The sequence below is a fragment of the Panthera onca genome, chromosome C1 (assembly GCF_046562875.1).
Source record: "Panthera onca isolate mPanOnc1 chromosome C1, mPanOnc1 haplotype 2, whole genome shotgun sequence".
Lineage (NCBI taxonomy): Eukaryota > Metazoa > Chordata > Mammalia > Carnivora > Felidae > Panthera > Panthera onca.
This window is the reverse complement of record NC_138346.1, coordinates 188,020,392-188,037,516: the sequence shown is the minus strand read 5'-3', so window position 1 is coordinate 188,037,516 and position 17,125 is coordinate 188,020,392. Positions and strand designations below refer to the sequence as shown.

Genomic DNA, 17,125 nt, shown 5'->3' with positions numbered 1-17,125 from the left:
AAGTCAAGTGCCCGGGTTCATAATCACAACGCTAGGACCTCCAAAAGATGAGGAAGGTGAGGAGGTCAGATGTGATTGCAGAAGACCTCACACGCCAGCCAAGTGGCAAGGAGGAAGGCCCAGGAGGCCCCACAGGAGAACCCAGGTGCCGTGAGGTGAGTGTGCAAGATCACGAGAGCGTGTGAGGGTATGTGTGTGGAAAGTGTCATATATGGGTGTGTATGAATGTGTGTGTGCACCAGTATGTGCACGTGGGTGTGCTTGAGCGCATGTGGGTGTGCCAGGTACACACATGTGTGCCACAGTGCAGGTCCCATTAGGACAGTGTGTGTGTGTGTGTGAGAGAGAGAGAGAGAGAGAGAGAGAGAGAGACTGTTGCAGGTAAGTGTGGGAATCTCTGGCTGTGCACGGGCTTCTGCATGTGGCCGGTGGGTGTAAATGTGGGCCTTGGCGTTCCTGCCACCACGGGGCCCCAGGGAAGCTGTCAGAGCCCATCAGCCTGGACTGGTATGAAGAGCCTGGTCTCGGCCTCAGAAGCTGGATGGGCACACATCAAAGGCAGCCTGAGCCTCGTACCAGTGGGGTGGAATAATTTAATGAGGGTCCAAGAGGGAGGCTGCCGTTGGTGAAGGGTAGGCAGGCATGCCAGCTTGTGCCCAGGGCAGCTCCCAGGCTCCACAGCCAAGCATCTGCGGTCTGCATATGTGTTGGGGAGGGGGGAGGCTGTGTTGGGTGCCTGGCCATGGTTCCCTCTTTCCCTGTATAATGGGAGAGCTGCATCTGAACCCCGGGGGCTCCCCATTCCTGTCTGGACAGCAATCTAGTCCCCAGGTATCCATGAAACTTCAGGAAAACAAGAACACCAAGTCAGGCATTTTCATCTGTAAGGCCCTTCTGGCGTTTCCATGAGATGGAGCATGAAGAATCATTCCTAGATCAACTATTCTAAGCCCCTCACCTTACAGAGAACTGTGTGTGTGTGTGTGTGTGTGTGTGTGTGTGTGTAGATGGATGTCCTTTGTGGGGAGAGAGAAATGTGGGGGATCCAATGTACTCAGTTTTTAATGTAAGATGTGGGTGGAAAAAGGAGGATTTGGGGTCAGGAGTAGGAAAGGGGGTGAGGATGAAGATTCATGTGAGGGCAGAGTGGCCCTTACCAGGAAACAGTTTCGTGATAGGCAAAGCAGAACGCTATCCTTGTCTCCAGGGTCTTGGGCAATACATACAGCTCTACTCTGTGCAATGATCATGGTGTGAGGGCTTTCTCCTAGGAGGCTTTTGTTACAAATGTCCTTCCATGGCAAGAACCTCCCTTGGGTCTTAGGCCCATCACACAGCCACGTTCAAACTCCTTAGCCCTCTATTCAAGGCTTCCTCCAAACTCTAGGATCTAGGTTCTAGACTTTAGGACCAAGGGCTGCGAATTCATGGTCTACCACCTGAAGCCAGCCTACAAAGGAGTTTTTGGTTTTTTTGTTTCTGTTTTTTGTTTTTGGCCGCCACAGATCGACAAATATTCTTGAGCATAAAGGCTTTGGCCACGGCATAGACTATGCTGTTAGACACAGGCCCCACTGGCCCCTATTGCTCACACCCACCCATTTCACTCATTTACATCACCTGCTTGGCACCTGAAAGCACTTGAATTTGGGACTCTTGAGCTTGTGCTCTTGGAGAGACAGGCTTGTGTATTGTATGTGTCACAATCCAGCACATAGTAGGTGCCTAATAAATGTTTGATAAATGGCTGACTCCAGTTTGCCTCATTTCTTGTATTTCCAGCCTACCCTCCAGCTCTCCACCTCAGCCCACACTTAAGCCGCTCTCTGTTCCCTGAAACACAATTTTCCCTCTGGAAAACTTCTTGGTGAACTCTGACTTGCCATTCAAGACCCAGGTCGAGTGGCCTCATCTCTGGTCCAAATTGAGAACTCTCTGCCCTGTTCTGTCACCATGTCCATCCGTCTCTGCGTTACAGTCCCGAACTCTGCGTTGTAAATGCTTATTTATTTTTGAGACAGAGAGAGAGAGGGAACATGAGGGGGAGGGGCAGAGAAAGGGGAGAGAGAGGATATGAAGCAGGCTCTGCTGACAGCAGAGAGCACAATTCAGGGCTTAAACCCACGAACCATGAGATCATGACCTGAGCAGAAGTTGGACGTTTAACCAACTGAGCCACCCAGGCGCCCTCAACCCCTTCGTTGTAATTATTTGTTCACGTGTCTCCAGCACAGAGCATCTGTTATTATAGAGCTGTGACAGTTGTCACTGTTTATGGGCTAGATTTTGAGATTAGTTTGTATTTGATACATACGTTGGGTTTCAGTCACTGAGAAAGACTTAAATGGACCATCTCAGAGTGTCATTCTGAAGCCTGAGTCAGACGGCTCACTAACTTTGGCAAATCCCATTAGCAGTTATGGGTGTTTTGCCCCCAGATCCTGGCACCCAGATCCTCATCTTCGGTGGGTGTGGGAAGAGGCCTTAGGACTCAGGGTCTGGCCCTTGGAGGGAGGAGAGTCCTCTATGTGGCTCCAGGCAGAAGACAAATACTAGCTCACAAGCCAGAACTAGTCCTGCCTCCAGCCTGGCCTGGCCACTCCTGGCCCCATGACTCGGCACTTTCTGGGGCTACCTGCTGGGTTTGGCCAAGGCGAGTTGCCTGGGCCTGTGGGAACCTGCTGGCAGAGCGCACTTCCCCGGGGCTGTGGAGTGCGATGCCGGGGCACACCCATGCAATGCCATGCTGGTTCCAGGGCTGCCCCTCCTAAAGGCTCCGTGTGTGGCTCCCGCTGAGGGTCCAGCCTTAGCTGTGCAGGGTTTCTGATCGGGGTCAACCGATCCCTTTTGCATCAGGATAGTGGGTACATGTGATTTGAGAGTGAGAGAGCATGGGCGTGTGTAAGTGTGTAGGTGTGTGTAAGTAGATATGTCAGTGTCAGGATCATGTGAGAATGAACGTCCATGAATGTGCACTGTGTGCGGCTATATATGACAGGCGTGTGTGTGTGCGTGCATGCGATGAGTAGATGTGCAATGGCATGTGTGCAAGACATACAAAACAAGAAAGATTACGTGTGGGGTGTGAATGACCATCCATGGGTGCAAGTGTATGTTTGCATTCGTGGGCTTGTGTGTAAGAGTCTGTGGGTAAGCTGTGTGGCATGTGGCTGTGTACACAGGTGACTCTGTGTGACAATGGACGTGTGAATTTCAGTCCTGATTCTGCAATGTCTTGAAAACTTAAATCAATCCCTTCCCCTCTCTCTTTCTGTAAAATGGAATGGCATAGACACGGTGATCTCTTAAGCTCCCTTCTAGCTCTCATAGTCAGTGACTGGCTTAGGGGTTGAGCACAAGTGTGGGAAAGTTGTGTGTGCACTTGTGCAAGTGTGTGGATGTGTGAATGTGTGTACGTGCGTGCATGCAAGGGCATTGCTTTGAATTCCGATTCCACGCTGAACAGGTGTGTAGTTTCAGCTGAGCCCCTCCCCCTCTCTGGGCCTCAGTTTCCTCAGCTGCAGATAGAGCTCATGATTCCTATGAAACTATTCTGAGGACTGAGAAATATTGTTTGCAAAGTGCCTAGTTCAGCATCTGGCTCAGTTCCCTTTCTGAGAGGTATACGTGTGTGTGCATGTGCATATGTGGACATTCATGTGCACATGCTCGACTGTACAGGTTGGCCCAGAGAGCGGGGTAATTGCTCTAGATCACTCCAGAAACTGGGGTTTCTGATTTCTCTCTGCTAGGTACAGAGCCACCCAGGAGAGGTAGAACTGGGCAGTCAGTCTCCAGCTACCCGCCTGGGCTCACGTGGTCCAGAGGGCTCCCCACTGCCCCAGACTGCCTGTCACATGGGTGCAATGGCCTGGAAAGGAGGATTGGTGCGGGCAGGAGACAGGCTCCCAAATCCGCTTAGTGCCCACCCCACCAGCATATTAGAGACTAAAGAGATTCTTTTTCTTCTTAAAGGGTCAACTGCTAGCCTGGGATGGTGGCTGAACTGAGCACGAGACTTTGAGGTGTCAGAGTGGGGGCCAGGAGTAGACAAGACCCTGCCCTCAGAGAGTTCCCAGCCCAGTGGAGAAGTCAGACGGGGTCGGTGGCTTCCTGGCGTCTCTTCTCAGGGCAGGAAGGGGTCATGCCCTGCACCTGAAAAAGCGTTGGCTCAGGGGAGCAGGTTTTCTGGAAGGAAAGAGGCTTGAGGGCTTGGGAGAGGCTGGAGGGGATAAGGAGAGACTGGGACATTCCAGGCGGGAAGATGAGAGTGGACAGAAGTGTGAGGTACGAACAAGTACAGTGCACGCGCACATGTGTGCGTGCCTGTGTGTGTGGTGCTCGGGGGAGGACCAGGGAGAGGATGGTACAGGGCCCTTGGCGAATATCAAATACAATCCTTCCACCTTCTCCGTGAGGAAACTGAAGTTAGAGAAGGGAAGGGAGGTGCCTCTGGACAGAGTGAGGTCATGACTGATTCCCAGCTTGAGTCTAGGGTCTGCCTCCAATTCCCGGGTTCTAAGAGGGACGTCAAGCTGAGCTGCAGGGGCCTTCTCTTACTGGCCTCATAGGGGTCGCAGTGAGCTGGGGCTGAGACTTAGCAGTGATGTCTGCCTTCAGGCCAATGGGAGGGTCTGGGGCTGGCTCTTAGGTTTCTGTCTAGAGGCCCCAAACAAACCCAGAGCAGCTGGTGACACCTGTACCTGATCCACCAGGGCAGGTCCCAGTGCCAGACACCCAGAGAAGATCCCCAGCTCTGGATCACATACACTGTCTGGGCTTCCAACCGCCATGCCAGAGAAAGCTCCAGCAATCTGACCTGGAGAAGACCACATCTGGACTCTAAATACCGAGAAAAGATCCCTGCGCTTGTACCAGATGCATCTGGATGGGCTTCCACTGCAAACCTAGAACAGCCTGCGTATATTCTTACAGCTTGATCCAGAACCTCAGGGAAGATCCTGACATCCAGTTGAGAACACCCAGAGAGAGTCCCAACATCCAAACTCTGAACACTGAGGAAAGATTCCAACACCTGGACCAGATCACACCTGGATTGGCTTCCAAGTCAGACTGGGATCCAGAACACCCTCATTGGATCCCTACAACTTGCCCCCAGAGCTGGTCCCAAGATGGAACAGACTCACACAGGCCTCCCCTCGCCCCTATCCATCCTTGGTTGAGCTCATCATGAGAGACCTCCCAAGGGGCAAGGCTTTTTTCCAGGGAAATCTGTGGTCCTGAGTCAGGACGCGTGGGTTGGAGAGGGGGGCGGGAGGCCAGCCCACGCCTTTCTCGCCTTTCTCGGGAAGGCTTGGCTGGTGGGCTTGGCAGGTGGAGAGGGAGGGGGAGGGTGGTGCGCGGCGGCCCCCTCCAGCTGGGGCGGAAACGGGGCGGAAACTGGGCGCCCTGGAGGCCCTGCAGCTCCCGCGTCGGGCACCCCTAAACCGCCCTCGGGGCGCGGGGCCAGGAAATCTGGCGCCGGCCCTTGAAGCGGACCCAAGTCGAGCGGGGGCGGGGTGGCCGCTGGCACCGCGGCCGCGGAGCAACGTGATGGCGGGGCCCCGCCGCGGCCTCGGGTCCCCACCGGGACAAGGCTGCCTCTGTGCAGACGCAGCTGATCCCTGCTCTCGGGCGGCAAATCCCTTCCGGCTGACAGCCCTCGCCGGCTGGGGCCAGGAGGCGTGGGAACCGGGAGCAGGGCTGGGGGCTGGGGGCGAGGTGGGCGTGGAGGAGGGGAGCGCTGGGGCGGGAGGCACCCCGTGGAGACCCGTCTGCTCCCAACGGTGTTATTTCAGCCCTCAACGTAGCAAGGGGTACTCCACTTCCCAGGTAGGGAACTTGAGGCTGAGGCAGGTTGAATCACTTAGACCCAAGTGGCACACAGCCCATTTCCTAGTTAAGACCAGCCTTCCGAATTAGGCCCCATGATAAACTATATATATATATAATTGAGGGCTAGGTGGCATTATGAGTCCCATTCATAAATGAGGGAACTGAGGCTCAAAGCGCTGACGCCACCTGGCCAACGTTCTCAGACAGGCTGGGACTGGAGCCCGCCTCTGCCAACTTTGACCTGAGGCAGCGGGTGCATGCCGTCACACCTGCCACCAGGTAGTCATGGAATATCCAGGGGGAGGCCCTGGCAAGGTTGTAAGTCACCGGGTACATCTGGTCAAGGAGTTGTGTTGCCGGGTTCTTGAGAACCAGAGAAGGTCTGGAGTTCATCTCTTGGAGGCCAGATGTGGGGCTGGAGGGGCAGGGGTGGGGAGTGGGATACAGTGAGGGAGACAGGTGTGAGGGTGGAGGGGGCAGGTGGGCCTGAGAGCACACTGGCGGGGAAACAAACCAGGGGAAGGGTCCTGGATGCCCCTCTGCTCTGCCTCTAGCAGCTGGGGACCAAGCAGGAATCTCAGAGGCTAGAGAAAGGGTCATGGCGGGGGTGGTGCTCCAGACCAGCCTCACCCAGGCCTCTGGGAACAGGGTGGGGATTGTCCAGTGAATTCTTTGGAATGAAAAAGTGGCGCCTTCTCAGTGCTGGGGGAGCCTGGCTGGCTCCTGGGTTTTGTCTAGTTCCTTCCCGCCTCCCAGGATTGGGGCAGCTCAGGTTTTTTCTCCCCTTTCTTGACCAACGTTTGACCTAGACAGGCATTACGGGCGGGGAGGGCTGCTGAGGGAGAGGGGGGAGGATGACAGGGGCCTGAATGGGGGTTGGTGTCTGCTGAGTGTGCACGTGAGCCTCGGGGTGTGAATGCGACTGTGTGTATGCATAAGACGAATATCTCTGGATCACAGTCCTATTTGTGTGTGCCTTTGCACATGGGTCTACGTGCCTGGCAGTGTGGGCGTAGTGTATCTGCACGTGTCATTTGTGTCTGGGCACCTTTGCCTCATCGGGATCTGCGTTATCTCTCTGGCCTGGAGTTTATGGCTCTACTGATAACTGTGACTCTTTGTCTGTGTCTGGGTCTCTGCCTCCCTCCCGCCCCAACAGAGCCCTGAATGCCACTTTGCTGCCTGAGTGTGCAGAGGAATGTGGGGGGCCAGGGGAGAGGGGAGCACATGCCCTGGGCTGCAGGCCTGCTGGTTATGGAAAACTACTGAGGGCCCGGCAGGCCAAGCCGCCAGGAGCCAGGCTCATTTGCCCTTCTAGACTCCTCCCACCCCTTTCTCTGTGGGGCTGAGGACCTGCTGAGATGGGTCCTCCATCAAGTGGAGAGCACGGCCTCCCTCTCACCACTCCCACTTCCCAGATGGCTAGACAGGCCTCTGCTGCTCCCTGGGCCTCAGCGTCCCTGGGGGAATGAGAGGGGGTGGGATTATATGTCCTTTGAAGTCCTTCCCAGTTCTGACATTCTCTCCATTCTGTGAATGTTAAAGGGATTCAAAGAGAGCAATTTCACCTCCATTTCGGGGACCATGAGAACATAGGGCCTGTGCTGCTAGAGCAAGGAGAGCTGCTAACGATGATCTGGTCCTACCTCTCCATCTTGTGGATGGGAAAACTGGGGCCCAGGGCCAGGGCCAGGGGCCCAGACCCCTGTTACCTTCCAGAAGGGGAATGACCAAGTTGTCAGGCCTCCTGCTTCCCAGTCACTGGCCTTTCCCCCCTCACGGCTGCTTTCTGGTCCAGCCTGCTCTGCATGGAGGAAGAGGCATTTAGGATCGCTTGGGAGGAGGGCTTGAGCCAACAGGCACCAGGCAGCAAGAAGGCATGGGTTAAAGTGTAAAAGTGGGCAGGTGAGGTATACAGTCAGGAGGGCAGGCGGGTACCCATTGGGCACAGTGGGTGATAGGACTGGAAAGGTGTCTGAGCTCTATAGGAGGGTCCTCGGAGGCTGGGGAGAAGGGCGTGGACTTCATCCTAGAAGTGTCTCTGGCAAAAAGACAGGTTGAGGGGGCACCTGGGTGGTTCAATTGGTTGAGCGTCTGATTCTTGATTTCAGCTCAGGTCTCGATCTCAGGGTCATGAGTTCAAGCCTGTGCTGGGCATGAAGCCTACTTAAAAAAAAAAAAAAAAGGCAAATTGGCAGCATAGCAGAATGGTTAAGGGCTGATGCTCTGTGGTCAGGTCAGATCATCTGTATTCTAATCCTAGTTTCAAGACGTTAGCAACTATAATTATATAACCAAAAGGGGTTGCTTAAACTCTCTATACCTCACTTTTCTCATCTTTGACATGGAGATAATAATAGTACTTCCCTCATATAGTTGTTGTGAGGAATTCATGAATAAGTGATAATATAGGTAAAGCCCTCAATGCCTGACACGTAGTAAGGCTCAATCATGGTTCTGATGATGCTGACGATGTAATCTATATTTCAGTCTAGGCTGGAGGGAGCGAGTGAAAGCAAGGAGACCAGTGGGGAGCCCATGGATGCCATGTGGATGAGAGGTATGAAGGTGTGTGATGATATCCCCTGAATGGATAAGGGAAGGGGGCGGAGTGCTCAAAAGGTCTGGGGTGTTGCCGGAAGGTGGGCAGAACTCTCCCACTGAGTGGCTGTGGGGTGTGAGTGGGAGGCAGACTTTGAGAACGGCTTCACCAGTCATGGAAGATGTGCTAGGGTCCGTGTCAGGGTTTGGAGAGGAGGGATGGATTCCAGAAGTACTTGTGAGGTGACTGACAAGGACCTGGGTGGTGGTGGGAGAGGGGATGGCAGTCTGGGCTGAGCACCCATGGGCAGACAACAGACGGGGACTGGGGTTGAGTGTGGGGTGGGCCTCTACAGGACTTGTTATCAGGCTCAGAGCTCAGGAGCCAGGTCTGGGCTGGTGATGGGAGTGAGAGCCATTCGATAGGCCCATGGTGTGGGCAAGGTCAACAAGGCAGGCTAGAGATAGAGGGAAGGGCCTTGGGAGCCAGGAGCCCCTTCTGAGAAGCAGAACCTTAGAGAAGCAGCAGCCAGAAGACTGAGGAAACCCCAGTCAGCCACGGTCAGAGGGGGCGAGGGAAGAGTGTGCTTCAAGGAGGAAGGCACAACCACGAGAGTCCCTTGCTGGGAAAACTGGGAGGGATTTGGGAAGAAGAGACAGAGCTAGAGAGAAAGTGCAGAGCCGTGGCTTTTGGCCATGAGGAGGCCACCAGTGACCTTTGTAGAGTCCAGGCTGGAGAACAGGGGGCAAAACCCAAGCTATGAGGAGGTGGGGGATTAGTGAGCGGAATTGGGGGAGTGGAGACAGAGGTTGGGGGTCCCATCTGCCTGGAAGCTTGGCTGAGGTGAAGGGGGAACAACAGATGGCCTCCAGGCCGGAAGGTTCTAAGACTCAGGGTGAAGGGGAGACAGGAGTTACCTCCTTACTTTTCAGGTGGAGGAACTGAGTCTTAGGAGCGTTCCAGAGCTTGTGCAAAGTAACAAGAAATTAATGTGGAGGACAGCCTGAGATCTCTGACTCTTTTATGTGGTAGTTTTTAAAATAGACACTTGAAACAGCATAACACACACACACACACACACACACACACATACACACAAGTGCAAGGGAAAAATGTAAAAATCACCTATAATTCCACCACTCAGAGACAAGCATTTTTCCCATTGTGTGTTATGCCCTCCCACTTTTTTCTCTGCTGATATACATAAATACATACTAGGATCATGTACCTGCAGTTCTGAACATCCCTTGTCTCATCTAGCAATATGCTTTTCCATAGTAATATATATTCCTTGAGAATTTTTTTTCTTTGTTCACAGTCTACAGAGGGAGACCAGACTCACGGACAGGATCCTATAGCAAGCAATCTAGAGCAGATTAAGGAGGCAGTGCCTTTTCAGGGTGTCTGGGGGCCATGGCTGGAATGTTGGGGGTTGGGAGTGCAGTGGGATGGCTCATGGGGTCCTGGATTAGTCATTGGTTCACTGGGTAAACTATTTGTCCTCTCTGGGCCTCAGAATCCCAGAATCTCAGACAAGTCTCTTGAGGCCAGCTGCCACCACTTGTAAAGTGGTGGAGGGAGAGACATAGAAAATGAAACTGCTGTTACCATCGTACTTCTGCAGGTCATTAAACCAATTGAGCCTCCGTTTCTTCATCTGAAAAGTGGGAATCATGTTTACCTACTCTGGCTGTAAGGAGTCTGGTGAGAATCAAATTAGGTTAACTATTAAAATGCCTAAGAATAACTAATATTTGGGCAATGTTGTGCTGTTTACCACATTATTTCACTTACCATTCCAGCAACCCTATGAAGCAGGAACTATTTTTGTACCGGTTTTTTTTAGCCGAGGAACCAGGACTTGGAGAGATGAGGTTACTTGTTCAAGGTCATAGGAAGTAACTGGTAGAGTTGAGATTCAAGCCCAGGTCTCCCTGTTACCATGGATCTTTGTATCTGGATCCATGGATCTGTACTGCGCTGTTCTGACATGGGGCGTGCAGGCCTGACTGAGAAGGAGAAAGACTGGCCACCGTTTGGTTTAACTGCTGTTGGCCAAGGCACCGCCATCTGTGGGGAGTGGTCGCCCTCTGGTGTTCTAAATGTGACATGTCTGGACAGACGAGAACTAGCAATCTGCCTGTCCCAGAAGAGAAGTGGGGTAGGAGGAGCTCCCAATAACCCCAACTCATCCTTTCAGAGTTTGGGGGTTCAGGGAGAGTTAGGGCACATCTCACCTGACAGTTCACTGGGCGCAAACCTGGGCCGCAGACAGCACTGGGTAGAAACTTTGAAGGAAGAGGCACAACACTTGGTTGTATTTTGGTGGTAGCACTTGCCACACTTGGAAATACTGCTTTGACCCTTTTATCAGGTGACTCCAAAAATTCCAGTTTTGACTAGGACCTTGAGAAAAGAGGGCTCTGCAGTTGATCTGCCAGCTTCCCTGCCACTCCAGTGATTTGACTAGCAGATATGATGGTGCCCAAAGTGTCTATGGAGAATGAGGACATTGGAGTCTTTGGTAAGCTCCAATAGACAGTCTTGGGCCGACTTCTAGGTTTTATTTTTTTTTTAAGTTTATTTATTCATTCATTTTGAGAGAGGAAACATGAGTGGGGGAGGCACAGAGAGAGGGGGAGAGAGAGAGAATCCCAAGCAGGCTCTACACTGTCAGTTCAGAGCTTGATGTAGGGCTCGAACTCAAGAAACCGTGAGATCATGACCTGAGCTGAAACCAAGAGTCAGACGCTTAACCAACTGAGCCACCCAGGTTCCCCCAGACTGCTAAGTTTTAAAGCAGGGCCAGAGAAATCCTCTTTATTTGAAAAAATATCTCCGGGGCACCTGGGTGGCTCAGTGGGTTAAGTGTCCAACTTCAGCTCAGGTCATGATCCCACGGTTCGTGGGGTCAAGCCCTGTGTTGGGCTCTGTGGTGACAGCTCAGAGCCTAGACCCTGTGTTGACAGCTCAGAGCCTGGATCCTGCTTCGGATTCTGTATCTCTGTCTCTCTCTCTCTGCCCCTCCACTGCTTGCACTCTGTCTCTCTGTCTCTCAAAAATAAACAAACATTAAAAAAAATAAAAATAATAAAAGTTTAAAAAAAAAGAAAAGAAAAATATCTCCTGGTTTGCTTCTGAGCCTTGGTAGAGACCAGATGCCCAACCATGTGACACCAAGAGACTTTGTGATCATAACTGCCTGTCATGAGCTGGTATTATTGGATCACTATGGATTCACTGAGGCATGAGGCTGGGTGGACACAGCAGCAATGCCCTGTGTGACGAAAGTAGTCATTCGAAAGTCATGAATAAATTATAAGAACAAGTGTGTCAGACTCCCACGTCATTTCCTCATGCAATTCACTCTATGGCTTCGCCAAGTAGTCCCTATGACCAACTGATGGAGGATGAATAGATCTGAGCTTGGTTCACAGATAGTTGAGTGTGGTTTGCTGCTGCTAGAGAGGACTTTCCTGAGGATAGACCCTGTTAGTGATGGTCCTGAAAGACATGACTGAAGGAAAAGGTTCCCAATGAGTCAGTCCACTTGGTCATGGATCCCCTATCAAGGGAGAAATGGTCCGAGATACCTATACATATTAATTCCCCATTCCATGATGAACGGCTCTGCCAATTGGTCAATGGCCAAGAAGGAACAAAGACTGAGAGTCTTGGGGGAGGAGTTATGTTAATGGGCTTATGGGAGTGGGCACGAAGCATGCAGATCTGTGACTTACGTTAATGTCTAGAAGAGAGCAGTCACTTAGGACACTTAAAAAAAGCACACATGCCACCTTGGTCTCTCTCCTTGGCCATCCTAGAACTTGCTCAGTGAGTCCAAAGATAATGGCCATGGTGGCATGGATGAAAATTCTGCATGGGATCAACTACATTCACTCCCTGTCACTAAGAATGACTTAATGCTTGAACTTCTAACATCAAAGAATGATGCACAGCCCATGATATGGTACCGTTCTTCAGAGAGACCTTCCAGCAAGTAGCTGGCACACATTGGATGCCTTATACATTGGATGAGCCCACAATTTCTTCTTGCTAGAATTGATAATTTGATAGATTTTCATTCTCTGACGCATCACCTTCAACAGCACCATTACCTGAAGTCTTACAGAATGCCTGTCCATTGTCATGGCATATCTCATATATTGTCTCAAGTCAAGGGACCTGTTTCATGGCAAAGAACATTAGACAATGAACTGATCGCTACATGAGTCACTCATGCATCACTCATATGCAAGAAGTAGATATCCTCATATCGCAAAGTAGCCTGCCTGATGTAACAGTGAAACAACTAAGTGCAAGCTCCACTAAAGCCCCAGCTTGGGGGCAGTATCTTATGGGTATTTGTGTGTGTGTGTGTGTGTGTGTGTGTGTGTGTGTTGTATATGTGCTGACTCAATGGCTGTGTCCCTAAATCAGGAGAATATCCAGGTCCACACACAAAGGGATAGAATTGGGATTGGCTCTCTCATTGTCAGTCCTGGCGGCCTGCTTAAGAAATGTGTGCTTATCATTCCTGCAGATGGAGGCTCTACCAGGCATCCTGGTTTCTGGTTATGGCGGGAAAACACTTTCTCTAGAGGACACAGTAAATTTTTTGTTGTCTTTGACGCTGTGACTCCTACTTAGCGGTTTTAGTTTCCTCATGCTGGTGGACCAATGGTGAAGAAAAGAGATCCCAAATAGGCAGTGGTAATTGCCCTGATTCACATTAGGACTTAGGGCTGTTAGTACACAATAGGGGAGGGAGCAATATATCTGGATGCCAGGAGATTCATGGGGGTATCTCTTGGTGCTTCAGTGCCCAGTGGTAACCATGAATGGGCAATTGCAACAACCATGGCCTAAAAAAAACACAGCAACTAAGGGCTAAGACCCACTGGGGATGAAGCTCTGGGTCACCCCTCTAGACAAGGAACTGAGACCAACCGAAGTGCTAGTTGAAAGTGAAGGAAATCCAGCATGGAGTGTGGAGGAGAATGGTGACGAACATCAATTATAGCCTCAGGATCAGCCACAGGATCAGCCACAGCTTCAGTCGTGTGGACTGGATCTTGGGTTGTTAAGCCTATTTAAGTCATTGTAGGATATTGCAACTGGCCATTATCCTGAAGCATTGAGCTTGCACTTCTTCTCTTAGGTAAGAGGGCTTCTTGTTGTCGTATGTGTTGCAAATCTCATAAGAGGGTGTGAATAGACATGAGTGATGCAAGATGTGCACATAAGCCCAATGTATGTGCCTTCCTAGATTTGCTCATGTGCCCTTCCTAGGCCCTAACCACTTACTCGATGGTGACACTTGTCCCCTCTTGCCATGCCTCATCTCCTGACACTTCCAACTCTCTGGCCTCTTTTAGGCTTTCTCTTGCTGTCTGTTCCATCACTTGATCTGGGGGAAGGCTGCTACTGGCATGACACGAAGACAGTCAGGCAGCCCTATGGAGAGACCTAGGTGGTGAGGAACTGAGTTCTTCTGCCAAAAGCCATGTGAAGGCACCACTGGAAGCCATCCTCTGGTCCCAGTCAAGCTTTCAGATAACTGCAGCTTTCCTTGACGTCTTGACTACAACCCGGAGAAACTGAGCCAGAGCCACCAGGAAGAAGCTCCAGAATGCAGGACCCACAGCAACCGAGATAGTGTTTGTCATTTTAAGCCAAAGTTTTGGTGGAATTTGTTTTTCAGCAGTAGATAACAAATCGGTATCTTTATGATATCCCCAATGATTCTTGATCTTGGTGTTAGTATTATTATTCCCATCTGAAAAATGGGGATAAAAATTGTGTCTCACTCATAGAGCTGTTTGTGAGGATGTAAGATGCTCAGAATGGTGCCAAGAACAGAGTGGGGATTCAATGGATATTAATAGTAGTAGGGTTAGTAGTAATCTCAAGATTCAAAATCCCAGCAAAGAGAATCTGATAAGCCTGGCTTGGGTTATGTGCCCTCTTCTTGGGCAAGGAAGCACAGGGCGCTTTGATTGAAAGCCCACTGAGTCTATATTTACTCAAAGAAAATGAAAATGTTGCTGACAGATGAAGGGGCAAAGGTTGCTAGGCAAGCGAAAGCAACATAGGTTACAAAGGGTGTGTGTACTTTGAAGGTTCCTTATACATAAAGCCAAATTGCTTTCCAAACATGTATCAATATCCGCTCCTGCCAACAGCAGGAGAGCCTCCTTCTCTCTCCATCTTTGCTAACATTGCTATTATCCTGAAGAAAAAAAGAGCCAGTTTAATGACTCTTATTGTTGCTTAAGTCTACACTTCTTTACTAGTGAAGTTGAACATGTTTCCATGTTTCAATGGCCATTTGTATAACCTGTCTGGTGAATTAAGGAACACTCATCTAAAAAGTGCAATTTAGAATTATTTTTATAGATTTATGGGAATTATGTATGTGTTAATAGTATCTAGTTAGTTTTTTAAACTTTTTGCTGACAGTGTTACATTTTCAACAATGGAAATCGATCAAGCTTTTTATTTGTTCCATTCTTTTACGCTTGGAAAGTCTATCACGTTCCAGAAGTTAGAGAACTATCTATCTACCTGTATTCTTTTGGTGAATGGTTATTTTATTATTTTCATTTGATTTGAATTTATGATTTTGACATATGGTATGCAATGTGGGTCTTAAAACCAGATTATTTTATTTTATTTTTTTGTGGACTTATATGTTTTAATGTCTGCTGCCCTTCTCCCACCCTCACAGGTGGAAGGGTTTGGAAGATTACCACTCAAATGTATGTTCCCAAAGTTCTCTATGTTCGAGTTCCCACTCTGAAGCTTCACAACAACCAAAGTGAGCACAGAGTGGACAGTGGGGTGTGTGTTTAAGGCCACAGAGTTTTGAGTCCTCTGGGGAGTGGCAATAAGGTACAAGAGTTCTTCATGGAAATGGGAAAGAAATAGTGATGGGGGGCTGAGGAAAAGGCATCTCCTTCTTGAAATCCTGGTGTGGAGGCCCAAGGTTTCTTGACTCCAGCTACCAATGCTGACAACTCCTTCAAAGAGAAGAACGCATCAGCCCCTTTGCCATGTGCTGTCATCGGAGGGGCTGATTTTGCTGGCAGTCTTGGAGGGTGGGTGATAACCTGTAAGTTTAGCTGAAAGATAAACACCAGCTTCAACTTACACCTGAAAGCCCAGAAAGCAAAGGAGTGGTCATTATTTACCACCCACTTGCCACTGGCCCTCCAGAACAAAAACTCGTGTGATTTTCACCTTCTGCTGGATTGCCACTGCATAGGAGTCCCCCACTCACACCCAAATTTCAGTCTATTTAAGAGGATGGTAGCTAAGAGGAGAGGGACAAAGCTGAACAGTTACAACAGGTGGGTGCTCTCGAGGCTAAGGTGCAGTGAAAGAGAGAATCGTAACAAAAGACCAGCCAGAACTCCTAAGATGATGCAAATGAACCTGAAAAAGGCTTTCCAAAACTGTAGGACAGGATTTCTGAATTTAGAGACTTGGTAGGTTGGTTAAAAAGTATGGTTGGAACTGAGAACTGAATTACCATTCTGATTGTTTTAAAAAAAAATCTTATAATCCAGTATAAAAATACAAAAGAAACAGAAATCTTGAGTGGAAAAAAGTAGTTGACTCAAATGATAGATCTAGGAGGCTGAGCATGCTAATAATAGGAATTACAGAGGGTAAAAAAGGGAAAATAGATGGAGAAGTAATAATTAAAGCATGAATAGAAAAATGCAGCTTTGTCCAGTTAAGTGTGGGCTAAATTTACCATTGAAAAGCCCACGCTAATTCTAGTTCCTTGGCCTACATGTGACAAACACACATGAGTGTATATAATTAAAAGAAAAAAAAAAAAGAGGGATTATAGATGAAAACTTCCTGGAGCAAAAGAAAGGTGAGCCTTCAGATTGAAAGAGCTCAAATAATCCAAGGTACCATTTTTAAAAAAGGCAAAAAGTCACTTCCGTGGAAGTTTCTAAACTTCGAAGATAAAGAGAAAATCTTCGGCTCAGGTCACGATCTCACAGTTCGTGAGTTTGAGCCCCACGTCGGGCTCTGTGCTGACAGCTCAAAGCCTGGAGCCTGTTTCAGATTCTGTGTCTCCCTGTCTCTCTGACCCTCCCCCGTTCATGCTCTGTCTCTCTCTGTCTCAAAAATAAATAAACGTTAAAAAAAAAAACGGAAGTAAAACTTCGAAATTCACAACTTTGTGGAAATTAAACAGCACACGCTTAAAGAACCAACAGAGCAAAAGAAATCATAGGGAAATTAGAAAATACTTACACATGAATGAAAACACAATATAACAAAAGTTAAGGGATGCAGCTAAAGCAAGGCAAAGGGGGAATTTTATAGCTATAAATGCCTACATTTAAAAACAAGAAAAGTCTCAATCAACAACCTTAAAAATTTACAACTTAAGGAACTAGAAAGAGAATAACAAACTAAACCCATATAGCTAGCACAAGGAGGAAGATAATAAAGATTAGAGCAGAGATAAACAAAATAGAGAACAGAAAAACGACAGAGAAAAAGAATGAAACCAAAAGTTGGTTCTCTGAAAAGATCAACAAAGTTGGCAAACTTTTTGTTGGATGGACTAAGAAAAAAAAGAAACTCAAAGTATTAAAATCAGAAATGAAAGTGGGGACATTGCTACTTATTCTACAGAAACAAAAAAGTTTGTAAGAGGGAGAGAGAAAAAAATGAAGTTCAACACCAATATCTGGAAACGTTTGCATGAACAATTTGACC

At 49.2% G+C, this 17,125-nt stretch overlaps 1 long non-coding RNA gene across 1 annotated transcript in view; it reads left to right on the top strand.

The window, feature by feature from the left end:
- The window catches only part of LOC132672548 (uncharacterized), an 81,211-nt gene extending 64,842 nt beyond the window's left edge, over nt 1-16,369 (top strand). Inside the window, exons 3-4 of the long non-coding RNA XR_013557620.2 lie at nt 8,326-8,395; nt 13,756-16,369. This is a non-coding gene — a long non-coding RNA (uncharacterized LOC132672548). The remainder of the gene's footprint in view (nt 1-8,325; nt 8,396-13,755) is intronic.
- The last annotated feature ends 756 nt before the right edge of the window (nt 16,370-17,125 follow it).